General features: G+C 46.2%; 1 protein-coding gene across 15 annotated transcripts in view; it reads right to left on the bottom strand.

The window, feature by feature from the left end:
• SEMA6D (semaphorin 6D) overlaps positions 1 to 14,445 on the bottom strand; it is a 210,370-nt gene that overhangs the window by 17,845 nt on the left and 178,080 nt on the right. For 2 of the 15 annotated variants that reach the window (XM_040076878.1, XM_040076890.1), the window contains exon 1: positions 13,144 to 13,247. The exons of 10 other annotated variants lie outside the window; for them this stretch is intronic. The gene's annotated coding sequence lies outside the window, so the exon portion shown is untranslated. Of the gene's footprint in view, positions 1 to 12,896; positions 13,031 to 13,143; positions 13,248 to 13,522; positions 13,579 to 14,184; positions 14,281 to 14,445 lie in introns of those variants that run through there. 3 more of the 15 variants (XM_058422322.1, XM_040076882.2, XM_040076881.1) reach the window with 3 other exon arrangements.

Raw genomic sequence — 14,445 nt, 5'->3', positions numbered from 1 at the left:
CTTCTGGTAGACACAGATAGACTGGTGTGAAAGCCGTAATTCCTGCCACATTCAAGCCTTCTAGTGGAGGCCACTACTGGGGACTACAAATAACAATGCTGAAATATCTGTCGGGCCTGGAAAAGCTGATTACGAAACGCTGGCAACGTCTACCTTCAAGAAAATGCAGAAAACATTCATACTCTGGGTTTGATTATTTTCCCCTGCCAGGATTCAGCCCAGTCTTTGATTAATTTCTCTTATAAATTGCATTCCTAGCATTTCTGCTAGAAAACAATCCATGGCAAGTGCAATGTTTGGAAATTACCATATTGCTATCCTTGTTTTGCAGCTGGGGAATTGAGGCACAGATCAAGGCTGAATTTGTGACCGAGGCCAGCCACCAAAAAAGCCTTTTCAAAGGTTCTGAGCTGCTTGGGGTCAGATGTGCTCCTTCCCTGCAGCACACTGACCAGCGTCCCTCAGGTGAAAAGCTGCTTACAGATCAGAGCTCCTCTGGCCACGCGGCCTGTGCCATAATGAGTTGTGTCTGTAAGGGGAAAGAACTAGGGGTGTTAATGTTAACTGGTGGCAAAAATCCACCTCGTTAAGGAGGCGAGCAACTTGCCTGGAAAGGGCCTCAGGGAGATGCTGTTGGTCAAATGAGAGGCAGGCAGTTGTCCCAAGTAATAAACTGGCTCTTTGTGGCTGCCACCACCTTTCAATCTCAGATAGAAATCCCATCCTTCAATTCCTGATTGGGGGAATCCAGAGAAGCAGGATATAATTTCTGTTAAAATATGAGCCTGCCTTCAAACAATCACACACGAAGGGGAACAGGCTGGTGTTTCTTGCCCATTAATCTATTCCAGCCTTTGACAACGTGCTGGTGACGCTCCATCAATCATCTTTCCGTGCACTGCCACGTAAAAGAGAAGGGGGAAGGGAAAGGGCATTCAGCCAGCTGGGGAGAAGCAACATATAAAATGGCTTCAAACCAGACTGATGCAATATCTTCTACTTACTGAAAAAAAAAAAATTCTGAAAAATTCTTTTAACAGGATAAACGCTTCTCAAAATGCTAAGCACAGACAGGAGTGCAGTACAGCAAATCCAGGCTGAAGTTCAAGACAGGTCAGAACAAAAGATAGATCCTAAAAGTTAGCTCACTTGTGGAGGGTTTGGCAAGGAATGGAGAAAAGGGTTGCAATAATAAAAGCTGAGTAAATGACTTTGTCACCTTCCTCCTCCACCAGGCTCAGGCGAGTCTGAGGTGGAGGAGGAAGGTGCTGTAGTCATTTACTGCAGGTGAATGATAGGCTGTCTCAGGTGAGACCGAGGATCCCCGCTGTGCTTGGAAGTACAAGCTGGCCGTGATGTTGAGGGGGGACAGGCAGAATTGATTAGTAATATGCTGAGCCTAGTCAGTTTATGTTGATGTGGTTTGCCACAATCCCAGCTGACTGGGCTTGGACAAATCAGGAAAGCCCTGCTGTCCTCTGTCTCTTCCTGCATGCAAATGGCTCCCTGAGGGCACTAATTAGTGCAAAGGCACTGACTAGTGTCTTTCTCAGATGGTACCTTCTGAAATTTTGAGCATGAAACCACTCTAATAATAAAAGTTAAGCCAAAACAAAACAATCTTTTACTCCTGCTTGTTTACAGATGTTCAACAAATTTGTCAGGGCCCAGAGCTGAGACTTCAGTTCCTGCAAGGCTGATCCTGTGCAAAACCCAGCAGCTTCCACGGAGCCCCTGAGACAAGCCCTGCTGAGGGGCACAGGGCACCCTTGGACAGCGCCTTTAGGGTACTGAGCCCTTGGCCAAAGCAGCGCCTTCAAACTCCTGAACCAGAAGAACACCCAAGCAACAAATATCTGTGGGCCAGGCTAGAGCAAGTCATAGATTCCACCTGCACCCAAATAAAGGCTGAATGGGAACTTGTGTTTAGCACCTCTTCCTTTTTTTTATTGGATGCAAAGGACTAGTGTAAAAAGGTTAAAAATCTTGTTTACTGCAGCCTCGGGGATTATCTTTTGATGTACAAATCACTCAAGGCCTACTAATAGCAGTTAAAAACCACTACCTGAAAAGGGTAGGGTTCAGGTTCTGAGCTTCATGAAGTTAAAAGCCTGCTGGCAGTGACTCTGCTTTAGGGGGCTAAGGATTTGCACCTGAGTTTACTTGCTGATGGTAACTGCTGCCAGGTGGGAGAAGTTCAACCTCTTGAGCCAGCTGCAGAGAGAACACAGCTCGCCAGTGAGTGCAGAGTACAGAAAGGGAGAGTGTTGCTCAGTCTTGGTTTGTTGACCAGGTCAATCTTTTCAGAAGATAAAACATTCAGAAGAAAATACACGAGGGTGGTACAAGGCGCCGTAGACTTGTAGAAATGTAAGCACTGGCAACCACAGATGCACCAGAACATGCACCCAGAACAGCACCTAATCCCTGCTGTGACTGGAATAAAATACCTCCACAGCAGAGCCACACACTGGGGGAAGAAGATCAAAGTGTGTTTTGGTAATCAAAATATGAAAATGGAGCCTTTTTGTACCATCCGAGTCATATAAAATATAAGACCAGCATGGCCCAGGGTCTGGTGCCTCAAACTCTAGAGGGGAAGCCAACATTTCTTTTTCCTATCTCTATTTTTTGGTCTTGGTCTTTTTTCTTACTGTGTGAAATGTGTATGATGAGTCATTTGCTTACAAGCCAGAAAGTATTCCACATAGAATGCAACATTTGCCTTAAAAATCTGTATCAGTATTTATGATACGAAAGGCAGGGGATTAGATTCCCATTTTAGGTCATATCTATTCATAGGTTTTCCAATGATGCAATTGCATTATAGCATGGTAAGTCCTCCCCAAACAGGGATACAATAGCCAGCATCGATGCAAGTGCGATTTGCTTTATTATTCTTTTTAATGTCATTCCAGTATCTGTTTCTTCTAATGAAGGCTGACTTCAATAAAGTTCCTGAAGGCAATGCCTGACACAGAGGTTTACTGTACATTCAAATCTTAGAGATTCTCTATGATGTGATAAATTCACGTTGTGGAATTTGGTGACAGATTGTTCCAGCTAATTGTCAAATAACACAGGAAAATATTTGTGGCTATAATGAAAGAAAGGTACCTAATTCTTGTAGTCCCTTCTAGGAACATGAAGCACGATTCAGTACGAATGAAGAGGCAATAAAAATACTTTCTGTCTTATAAACGTACATCCAAATGTAAACTTGTGGTATGCAGCCATCTTCACTTTTTCTAACAACTTTACAGTCTGCAGCTCTGAAGAAAAAATTTAGGATATTTAGAGCTGAGATATTAATTGAGCATGAAAGTGCAAATAACAGGTCTGTTATTTTAAGATAATAACTTGACTTCTTTTAAGGATTCTGCATTAACACCTCTTGATCTATGCCTAAGTAAAAAAAGATAGTTTAATATTAAAGTGATGAAACCCTACCAGTGAGTATCACAGCTTTCATCTTAATTGGCTTATGGCACTGCCAGCTACACTTCAGTTGTTTGCAGGCTTTGAACGTTGCAGCAAGCGCACCCCTCTCGCTCTAGAACGAGCTGACAGAACTTGCAAAATGGATGGGGTGACTTTTAATGATGCAAGTGTTTAGTGGTTGATTAGAAGCACTTTGAGGGCTAAATTCTCCTGTGATCAGAAATTTACTTGAACACCAGATAGTTTCAGCAGGAAAGGAAATAAAATGCTGAACAAACTGTAAGTGATTGCCTCAATTATGGCTATTTTAAGTTAATTTTTGGGACTGAAGGTTAACTACCTTCCCTTATAAGAGTGACATGAAAGTCCTGCACCTGAAACCAACCTTTCCTTTCAGCTGACATCTATGGTCAAATCTGTTCTGTTCTGCAAAGCTCCTGCAGGACACGCTTTCCTTGCCAGTTTGCCAGGGCTGGGTTATCGGTGATGGAGTGCAAGGTGCTTTAACTTCAGCAGTGCTCTGGATTCACCATTTTAGCAGATCTGAATTTCATTAATTCAAACTGTTTGTGCCCAACTGGGACTGCCCTAGGATATACTGAATTTATTTGTGGAAGCATCCATGGACTGGTGCAGAGAATGTCAGTACAGTGACATTTATTCCACACTCTTGGCGCTGATCCTCCATTAATTCCTGGCCATGGGCAGCTCCTACCCCTGCCCTGACCCCAACCTGAGGAAAGCAAAGCCACCCTGCTGGGGAGAGCAGCTGTGGCTCATCAGGGTGAAGTCCTGAGCACCTCCAGCTCCCAGCTGTGTCAGAGGCACCTGATGCTTTTGATTAATGTGTTTTAGACTGAAAACTTTTATCCTGAAAACTAGGGGGAACCCTTAAACCATAATGGCAAAGACCTAATTACCTCCTGAAGTACTTACAGGCTTGGATGTAGGTTCAGTAAGATCCAAACTAACCCCCTTGGCCTGAAACAAAAGCCTAAAACCTAGATCCAAGTTATCACTTTTCTTTCCTCTAGGAGGGTTGGCTACAAGTGTGGGTCAGTGCTGGAAGTGAAGGAAGTCCGTGTTCTTCCTGGAAGCCTGCAGAACATGATTTACATAGCAAAACTGCCACTCATTTCAGCATGATTAAGCATCATCTGATAAGGTAACTCTGAGACAGGTATAAACCAGTACTTGCAGGTGAGGACATAATGAAGGTCCCAGGCACAACTTGCACAAGTCCAGCTGACGCCACAGCCAAGGGAGTTGCTGGCAGCACCCCGGGCCTGCTGTCTGCCAGCCCTGCAGAAAGCCGTCTAAGCAGCCTTCCCCCTGAGCAGGGCTGCAGCTCTGATCCTGAGATAAGTGCTGCCCATTTGAGTCCTGGCTGGAGCCCAGGGGGTCAGGGTTTGCCTACTGGATGAAGTGAATGGGAGGTTTTGAAATGGAAGCGAGGTTTGGGGGAAGGAGTATGCCCCAACAAGCAGGGCAGATGGAGAAAAAAGGGATTTGCACTGTGGAAAGGGCACATCTGCTGTTCAACAGGCTGTGCCTCAGACAATGTTGCTGTCAACCTCACTCCAGAAAGCATCACTTCTTTCCACCCACTGCTCTCCCCTGCTACAAACATCCCTCCAGCATCTCATCACTGTGCCTTGCTGGAGCATTGCTGGCTTGAGCTGCTGCTGCTGGGGAAAAGGCTGCTGCATGTCACTGCTCTCACTTCAGAGAGAAAGTAAATGGCTGCGGAAAATGCAAAGGGGGAGAGACAGGAGAGGACTCAACTGGCAAGAAGCACATGAGAGATCCTAAGCACTGTGCTGGGATTCTCAGTATGCCATTCTCAGGGCTGGAATGGTCAGCCAGCCTTGCTGCAGGAATACTGCCTACAGAGACTGGGGAATGACGCGTTTTTAACTAGCCTTGGTTTTTCTGCACGGACAAATCTAGTAGCTGGCCACCCAGTTACCTAATTGTACATGCAAAGCATGTGCCCTGCCCCTTTCCTGTGCACCATCAATTACATGTACAAAACACAGGAATGAAAACCTGGAGGAGCCTTAAGCTCAAAGTTAACAATTACTGATACCTTGTTATGATTAAAGATTAACTACATCAGTAAAAGGATGTGTTATGAAATGTCTTTCCCAGGCTGACAGTAGAGAGTTTTGTTTTCTTGTTTTTTTGGTTTTTTTTTTTAATCACAAAGTGTTCTCAGGATTTGGAGTAATTGTTTAAACTGCTGCTTTTATTTACCATAATACCAAAATGTTGTCACTCGCCACGTGACTGCTCATACTTTCATTTGAGATGTCGTGCAGAAACACATGGAAATCTGGTGAAGGCAAACCAATTTTAGAACATGTTCCGAGCAATTGTTTTGCAGCACTGCCCTACAGTATGAAGTCTCTTCCATTTCTTAAATTGCCTAATCAAATGCAGACTCTGTTCCAGTCACGCTAAATTTTCACATAATGGCAGAAAAATACTTCTTTCTAGCCTAGCACTGAACAGTTGGATCACATTATCACATTTGCTGCCTTTGTAGTCTCCAAGTGTGTATTTGTAAAAGTATGTATATACATATTCACAGGGGAGAGGGGGGAACACCGGTGCTCAGGCTGTGAGACCCTGGGGATGGTCAGAGGGACAGGGATATGCCTTGAGAGGTGCCTGTGCTGAGGGTCTTTTAGGGGGACCTGGCTTACCAGAAATGCAGAGTGGTGGTGAAAGATTTGTTTTTATTTATTTAGAAATCAGATGTATTAGTGCAGCATTTGATCTGGCTGATTCCTGGCCCTGCAGCCTGTTGAAGTTATCAAACTGATATAAATGCAGTAAGGTAAACAACACCTCTTTGTTGCCAGTTCGGGGCTGGAGACAGGACTGGTGGAATGTGCAGCCATGGCTCTCCCTGCTCTGGGTCCCAAGCTCGGGCACATCCCTGTGTTGATTTGGGGAACTCTGCACCACAGAACTGCCCACTTTCCACAGAGCAAACACAACCTGCAGAGCCCAGCCAAGGCAGTGTTTGCAACTGGATGCAGCCATGCTGGGCACCAGCTCGCCTTCCTCTCTTTTACTTCATCACCTCATGATAACATTCACTCTGCAAGACAGGGGAATATTGCCAGCAAAATACTTCGGCATTTTGACTAGTGAGCCACAGAGAAGTCACAGATCAGACCTTTCAGAAAAAAAGAAAAAAAAAAAAAAAAATCAGTAACACATGGCCTGCAAGTGCTGGAATCAAGGTCAGAAGGAAATCTGCACCAAATCAGGAAAGGAGACGCAGGGCTTCAAAGCTTTCTATTACAACCTGTCCCATCCCCTCTTCCACACCAGGCTCCACAGATCCCCAACACAATTACAACGTTTCCTTAAATCCTGGGATCCTCAGGAGTAATACTGGCCAGTGTAACAACATGACAAGATAATCATACCTACCCCCCACACTATTTACATCTGCAGGTCTATTTTTCTTACCCATCTGCACCAAACATTTAGGTTTGTGCTGGCACAGCTTGCTGCTGAAGACCACTGTTTAGCCATGAGCAGTGTTATGTTTTTGGTGAGGATGAAAACCTGATGCTTTAGGGGGAGGGAAAGCCATAATCCACTCTCACAGTAAAACCCGTATAGTGGTACGCAAAACACACAAAAATTTTATCCATACTCTCGCAGGAAATCAGATTAATCCCCAAAGCACGAGATTTGATTATTTTTGTCTAAGGTTATCATCAGGGAAAAAAAAACCCTACATAATGCTAATAATATCCACACAGCATTTACCTTATGAAGAAAATATGATTTACTGAGCAAAAACAAATTACTAGCTTTTCGGTGTTAATCTTTGATAAACACGTGCTGGGTTAAAGAAACTGTCACAGGGAGAAGTTTGCAAATTGAAAGAAACCATTCAACTCTGCAAGATTATTTCCCCCCTCCCTTATTACTCCTTTCATGAGACACCTGGGGACATTGTTCACACACTGTTGACAGCTTTCCCACTACTGCTTTTCCTCTGTTATCCGTTCCCTTCTCTTCGGCACCCGTCCCCAGGTACACAAAAGAGCTATATTTGCAAGGGGTGCCAAAGCTGGCTCTTGGACAGCTGTCAAAGAGCCAGAGGGCCCTCTCCTGCCTTGCAGGTTGGTTGGTTCAAGTTGTTTCCACAGGGCACTGACCCACCAGGCAGTGCTCCGGTATTTCCCTCCTGAGGGCTGCTCAGGAAGCGCACGCTGCCGACACAGCCCTTTCGTGCTTTAGCTACCATCACACCAACAGGTAGAGCCATGCTCCCTCACTCTGGGCTACATTCAAGTGCCATCTAAAATACCTATACTGCAGCCTTAACGAAACAGGCAGGGTTTTGTAAATTAAATACTCGTTTTTCTTCTCGGTGGTCTCCCAAACCACGATGGTCACACAGCCTGACAGGACACGTAGGTGTTCACACAACACGGGAAGGGGGTACCTAAATGGAGGCACGGCACAAACAAGGGCTTGACACACAAGCGTGAAGACTTTCTTTTGACCCCTAAGTGCATCTGTCATGATAGACAGACACTGAAATAGCAGCAACACTTTGTGCTGGTGCTGCAGTCCCTGCCCACCACCAGCGCCCATACACACGCCTGGGGGGCGAGGCAGCAGCACTTGAGGGAAATACCTTTTGTTTCACACCACAATAAAGCTCTGAGGAAGGCCCTACCCAGCAGAGGTGTGAGCTGGTACTTTACTGCTGCTTGAGAAAGCAGAGTCCCAGCTGCCACGACCATTTGGTAAAAAAAGATGAACTACATTAAGAAAAGCCTATTATTGCAGTAATAGCTGAATGACCAGCTGATCAGCTCTCATCACTTCTGAGGTTTCACTCCCACCACTGGTGGGCAGCCAGCCTGTGATGCTGGTCCCCAGCAGTCACTTGTTACCTTTCTAGAAGAGCGGCTCCGTGTTTGCCTCCCTGCTGTCCCTCACACACTTGAAGAGCCCCCTAGCACGCATCTGCCAATTAATTCCTCATTCTCATCCCAGGCCCTCTTCAAAGCTCCCCTTTGCCTCTGATGCCAAAGTGTGCGTGCTCCCTGTCCCTGACACACACAGCTCAGCTATGTTTAGGTGCTTGTGCACCAGCACAGCTGCTGATTATCCAGGTCAACATGGCTCTCCTGCTTCTAGAGGCCACTGCCCGACTGTACCCATCTGCCATCTCTTCTTTTAAACCATCCACTGTGGGAACAGGATCCATCCCTTTCATTCGGTGTTTTTCCAGTGCCTGTCCAATTAGAAAACTGGGCTACAATTTGGCTTTTAGATGTAACAGTTTAAAAAAAAAAAAAAAAAAAAAAAGTAATGGCAACAACAAACCTTTTTGCATGAAGAGTCTCTGTGTGCAAATACGACCTCTGTTATGTTACCAAGGTCAGGCAGACCAAGGCCATTCTGCTGTGTGAGAATATAAATCAAAGCTGTCCAGGGACTGATTTAGTTTACAAGGTTTGTAACCATTCTGGACAGAAGGAATGTCACTTGCTTGCCTGAGCTCCTTGCTCCTCCTCTTCCAGCGCCACTTCTTTGCTCCTCCACTCCCACCAAGCCCCTCCCTTCCCACTAATACCTCTTGACCTCCTTTGCTCTTGAAAGCAAAAGTTCTCTTCTAGCAAGAAAGCAGTGGCTCACACATGACAGCCAGCCATGCTAGGCCAATTTGTTTAAATTATGCAAAAGTCTTAACAAGTAAAATTAGCAGAGAGTCACAAGTACCCTCACCTGCTGGTTACCTGCCATTCACAGCACACGTCAGAATTAGAACAACAAATCCTGTAACAACTTCTTTCCTACTGCATTCATAGAGCCGCAAAACAAACCAAGGAAAGCATCTGTAGCAAGTATTAGAGTCTGGGCACAGATCCTGTGAAATCACATGGTTTCCGTTGTGGAACTAAAAAGGCTTCTACAAGAATGTGTGAAATACACAGCCGAAATCCTCCATTTCTTTCTGTGCTCCTTGGCAGCTTGTGCGGCTAAGTTAAGGCAGCAAGTTCTGTTTCTTTAGCTGGCGCTTCCCAAGCACACCCCGATGTGCACACTGAGCGCACACAGGATTCAGCCAGCAAGCTCCCTCTCAGGCACGGACAGGGTTAATGTCATCCCACTCCAAACAACAGGTTGCCGCCTCCAAACCGGAGCCTCGAAAAGCAAGAGTCCAGCGGTTGCCCCACTCCTCCCTGCTATTCTGTGGCCCTTCCTTCGGCAGGTGTGCACACCGAGCTGCAGCGGGGCTGGGCAGGGGTGCCAGAATGAAAGAAACTTCACGTTCTGGATGTTAACTTTAGTTACCATAGCCAGACAATGCTGCCAGTGGCGTGGAAGAAAAAATTGCTGTAGCCAGCTGTGCTGTTCACAGTCGGGTGGTTTCTGTGTAGCTCCAAATGGTTATGGAGCCAGTAGCCTGTTGTGGCCAAGGACAGGATGATGGATGGTCTACACACACTGTCCAAGCGGGGAGAATGGCAGAAGTTCACTTCAGGGTTGTTAAAATGCTAATCTGGGTTAGTTAACAAAAGCCGAATGGAATAGAAACGTTAGGGAAATAAATACTGCTCATATGTTGTATATATGCACTATGGATTTGATCTCTGTGGTTAACACAAACATTTGACTTTGGAAGTGGGACAATTCAACAGTCTTCCTTTCTGAATAAACGGAATCAACTTCTGATATTAGCCGTACTCTAGTTACTGTCAAGCCACAGCGAGGGAAAGCAGGCTATGGCAGACAACACACACAGCATTGAACGGGCAGTAATGCTATTCTCACTGCACACCTCTTCCATGTGACATGGGAACAAATCAGAACCCACTTTCTTTTGAACTTAAGGCTGGCAGCTATTCACAGAACAAGTAACAGCTTAATAAAATGGCTTAGATGGATTTTAACAGTAACTGCAGTAGCTTATCGGATGCATAAGAAGGGATCATCTGTTTGAGCAGCAGTTCTGACGAAAGCGACATTTGAACTGTTTTAATTACATACGGAGTTGCTAAGACTGAAAATAACTTGTACTACCCAATGCCAGTAATATGCCTTATTCCATCTTTTCTTAATTACTTGTGAAGCAAATTATTACTTTATCAATCAAAGGTATCTGATTTTATCAATCTGGAATTAGAGGTATGTTTAACATATGAGTATGTAATCAGCCATCATCTCCTCTGTTCAGTAAGCAAACACACAGTCTAAGCCTTGAAAAATATCAGGCACTGCAACATAAGTAAGCTCCACTTAAGCTTATACAGGCACAGAAGCTGTTGAAGTAACTGTTTCCTTTGTCTTACAAAGAAAGACTAGAACTGAAACAATCTCAGTCATACCATTTTTCTACACCTGATGAAAACTGACCATATTCACCCCTGATCTCCACTTGACTTCAGATTTCAAATTGCTTTTTATTTTTCAGAAGAACAAACAAACAGCATTTCAACATTTCCATACAGGTTCTGTCCATCTAACTGGGCTAACCTGACTTCAGGGGATACTGAGCCCTGTGTTAAATGTATTAATGTTTTAAAAAGAATTTAAAACACATAAAAACTGAAACCTGAATGTGATCAACTGTAGTAAGACCAGAAGATACATTATTACAAATGCCTAACATAAACTTTGAACTGAATTTCAGGGTGGAGTTTTCCTCATCACACCTCTCATGACGCGACTGATTGGATCAAAGACCAGCTTAGAGTGATCTGCATCTATAATTAAGCATCCTATCTAAATGTGTGCTCTTCATAATCAGACAGCAAAGTTATGGCTGCTCCAAGGGCTCAACCATGTGTTCTAACTGTCAGCTCAGCTCAGCCATTCCCAGAAACGTTCAGATGGTCCAGCTCAAAGGGCGCGAGAGGCTGGGGGGGAAAAACCCGCAGCCATACAGCTGGTTTGTAGAGCTCTGACAGGGCCATCACTGTATTCCTGGCACACACTCCTGCATCACACAAAGCACATTTAGAAAATGATGTTATCTCTGTTGCATCTCACCAGAAAGGAGAACAGGTAGTGACAGACTGCAGGATATGGGGGAGGAATGTTCACTGCAACTAAAGGTGCAGATGAAAGTGAGAAGCTGGTTAAATAAACCAATGTAGAACCTCTGGGTTATACTTTTTTGGCTGCCTTTCTGAAAACAAATCTGAGCTACATAATTCAGAATCCTAATAAATTCTTACTACAAACTTTTTCTTCCTGATTTAAAAAAACCCCAAGCTTTATATTAGTTACAAAAACTGTTGAAGTTCATAATTATATAGAGAAGAAATCAGAGCACTAAGCTGGCAATTTGTTTTTATCTAAGCCAGAGTAAATGTTTATACAATATCTGCCAACATAACAAAATATGCCCGTCATTTACTACATTAAACATGACTCCATACAGCTTAATTTACTGAAAGGAACTGAAGTAGACTTTAGAGGTGCACAGAATTTTATAGCATGAATAAAGCAGGAAAAACGTCTATTCTCTTTTGCCACAAAAGTAATTGCAAAGCTTTACAATGAGCTTCCTGTTGGACTTGGAAAAAGGAGAGAACCTCAGAAAATTCTCTGTGAAAGTATTTGTATGTGAGAGCAACAGACCAGCAGTAAACGCCTCTAAGACAGTAGGAAGCTGTTTCTTCAAATAATATTTAGGGAACATTAATAAGACCAACAACTTGAAGCACAAAGGTATCCCAATAAAGATGCATGCTTTTTCCCCCCAAAGGAAATAAGCAGGGAAAAAACTGCCACGCATTTTCAGAGCGCTGAACAGTATTCTGGAGGAAGTTTGCTGTAATTCCTGCACATTATGTGTGAAGCGTGTGTGTGTGTGTACATGGATAAGCTACAATACCATCTGTACAGCAAGTGCCACATATGTGAGCATTATGAACCATCATTGCTGCTGCTATGCTCAAAAGCAAATGTATTCTAAGCCACACACACATACAAATACAAATGACTTTACACACAGGGCTGAATTTTGCTCAAATTACTCACAGGCTAATGCCTGGGATACAGACATAATCTCGACCAGAAGTAAGAAACAACTGAAAGGTTGGCAGAAACTCACTAATTTAAGACTAGCTATATTCATGCTAACAAGTGGGATATCCACCGGAACTACAAATTTTTCGACACATCAACCTAAAGCAGTTAATCGCGTTTTTCAACTCACAAGATAAAACACAACAACCATAAAAAACCCCCTCCACAACCACTCCACAGCCCTTTAAAACACGGGCACAATAGCCACCTAGATATATCTCTGCGACCTTTCATTTCTATTCATCCTTATAAATAATAAAGAAGGCTTTAAACCCTTTCTAATCACTCTTTGAAAGCAGCTGTATCGGTTTCTGCAGTGATGAAATACCCCCACCCTCCCAGAAAAAAAAAAAAGTTTCCCCGCTCTGCACCTGAGCATTGTTTTCGGCAGGAGGGCGGGCGCGGAGCTGCTACGGGGATAATTCAGGACTGACTCCAGTATTTGTTTCCATCCATAATTGATGGGGAGCTGGAATCGCGGCTCCCTCTGCCTCCCAGCGCCCGGCTGCTGCCGGGGAGCCCGTAAATCACGCCTCGCCAGGCTGCCCGCCCCGCCGGCAGCGCCGAGCCCCGGGCCGGGCCGGCTCAGCCCCCGACGCGGCGCCAGCCCCGACTCACCCCAAGCGCCCCGGGGCGACTTCGCCGGGGATAAACCCGAGAGCTCCGCTTCGGCTGCCCCGTCTGCGGCCGGCGCCGGCTCCCGCCCGCTCCGCTCGGCAGCGCCGCCGCGCTCCCGCCGCTCTCCCCGGTACCTGCAGCCGCCGCCCGCCGGCGGGGCCCGCTCCGCCCGCCGTCCCCCGCCGAGCGCCCCATCCCGGCGCTGCGCCGGGAGCCGGGGCGGCGCGGGGGAGGCGCGCCCGGCAGAGCCCAATCCCCGCCTCCGCCTCCCGCGGACGGATTTATCCTCGCCCGTCCCTCACCGCGCGTCCCGCCGCCGGCACCGCGGCGGCCCCCGGCCCGCGCCCCGCCGCTACCGCGGACAACTTTTCGGTCTCACCGCAGCGGGAGCGCGGCCCGCGGCCGGCGGCGGGGCTCGGCGAGTCGCGCCATGGCGGGGCGGGGGCGGACCGGCACCGCCCCGGCCGCTGCCCCCGCGCCTCCGCCTCCCCCGCCGCGGGCAGCGCCGGGCGCCGCCCCGACACCGGCACCGGCACCGGGCCCGGCCGGCTGCGCGGAGCTCGGGCAAACTTCGCCCGTAGTTTTACCCCTCCCAGCCCTCCTCGGCAAACCTGCCCCCGCCCCGAGGCCGCGGAGGTAAACAGCTGGGGCGAAGCCACCGAGAATTTGTTTTGTTCATCGCCGACGCCACGTTCGCTTCTTAAGATAGATATTTTCATTTCTGTTTGGAAAGAAAAAGTCATTGCGAGAAATGCAATTTTGCAGGCTAATGAGACTCGATTTTGCAGACGAGGACTTCGCGTGTGGTGCTGGGGGGGATGTCCTTGAAATGACATCTTTTTAAATGCCTGTCCAAAATCCCCTCAGATATTCCAGAAACAAAGGGTTTAATCCCAGAAATGAAGTCCAGGAAATAGCTGTCACTAATTCATTTTTCTTCACATGAAAAATAAATTAATTAAGCCGTAAAGCACCATGGAGTATTTTGGATGCCCCTGCAAGGGGAAGAAGGAAAAAAAAAAAAAAAAAAAAAAGGAGTACTTGCCAAACTGTTTAATCTGTGTTTGTCTTATGGGAAGTAAGAAAAATTCCAAGTAAAAGTAATTTAGATGTTTTTCCTGGGGAATATATCCTTCATTCATGCGCAGTCCCCAGATTCCTGCCCCTTAGCTGAGCAGGGTCTCCACAGCACAGCCTTGGGCTGGTTGCCTCCCACGGCAGTCCTGCCCCTCTGGAGGACAGGCACTCGATTCTCCCAAGCGGTATTTTGGGCTGATCTGGCAGGTTTTTACGCACGCACCA

The sequence above is a fragment of the Hirundo rustica genome, chromosome 13 (assembly GCF_015227805.2).
Source record: "Hirundo rustica isolate bHirRus1 chromosome 13, bHirRus1.pri.v3, whole genome shotgun sequence".
Lineage (NCBI taxonomy): Eukaryota > Metazoa > Chordata > Aves > Passeriformes > Hirundinidae > Hirundo > Hirundo rustica.
Note: the sequence above shows the minus strand (reverse complement) of the source record. Positions and strands in the feature narration are given on the sequence as shown.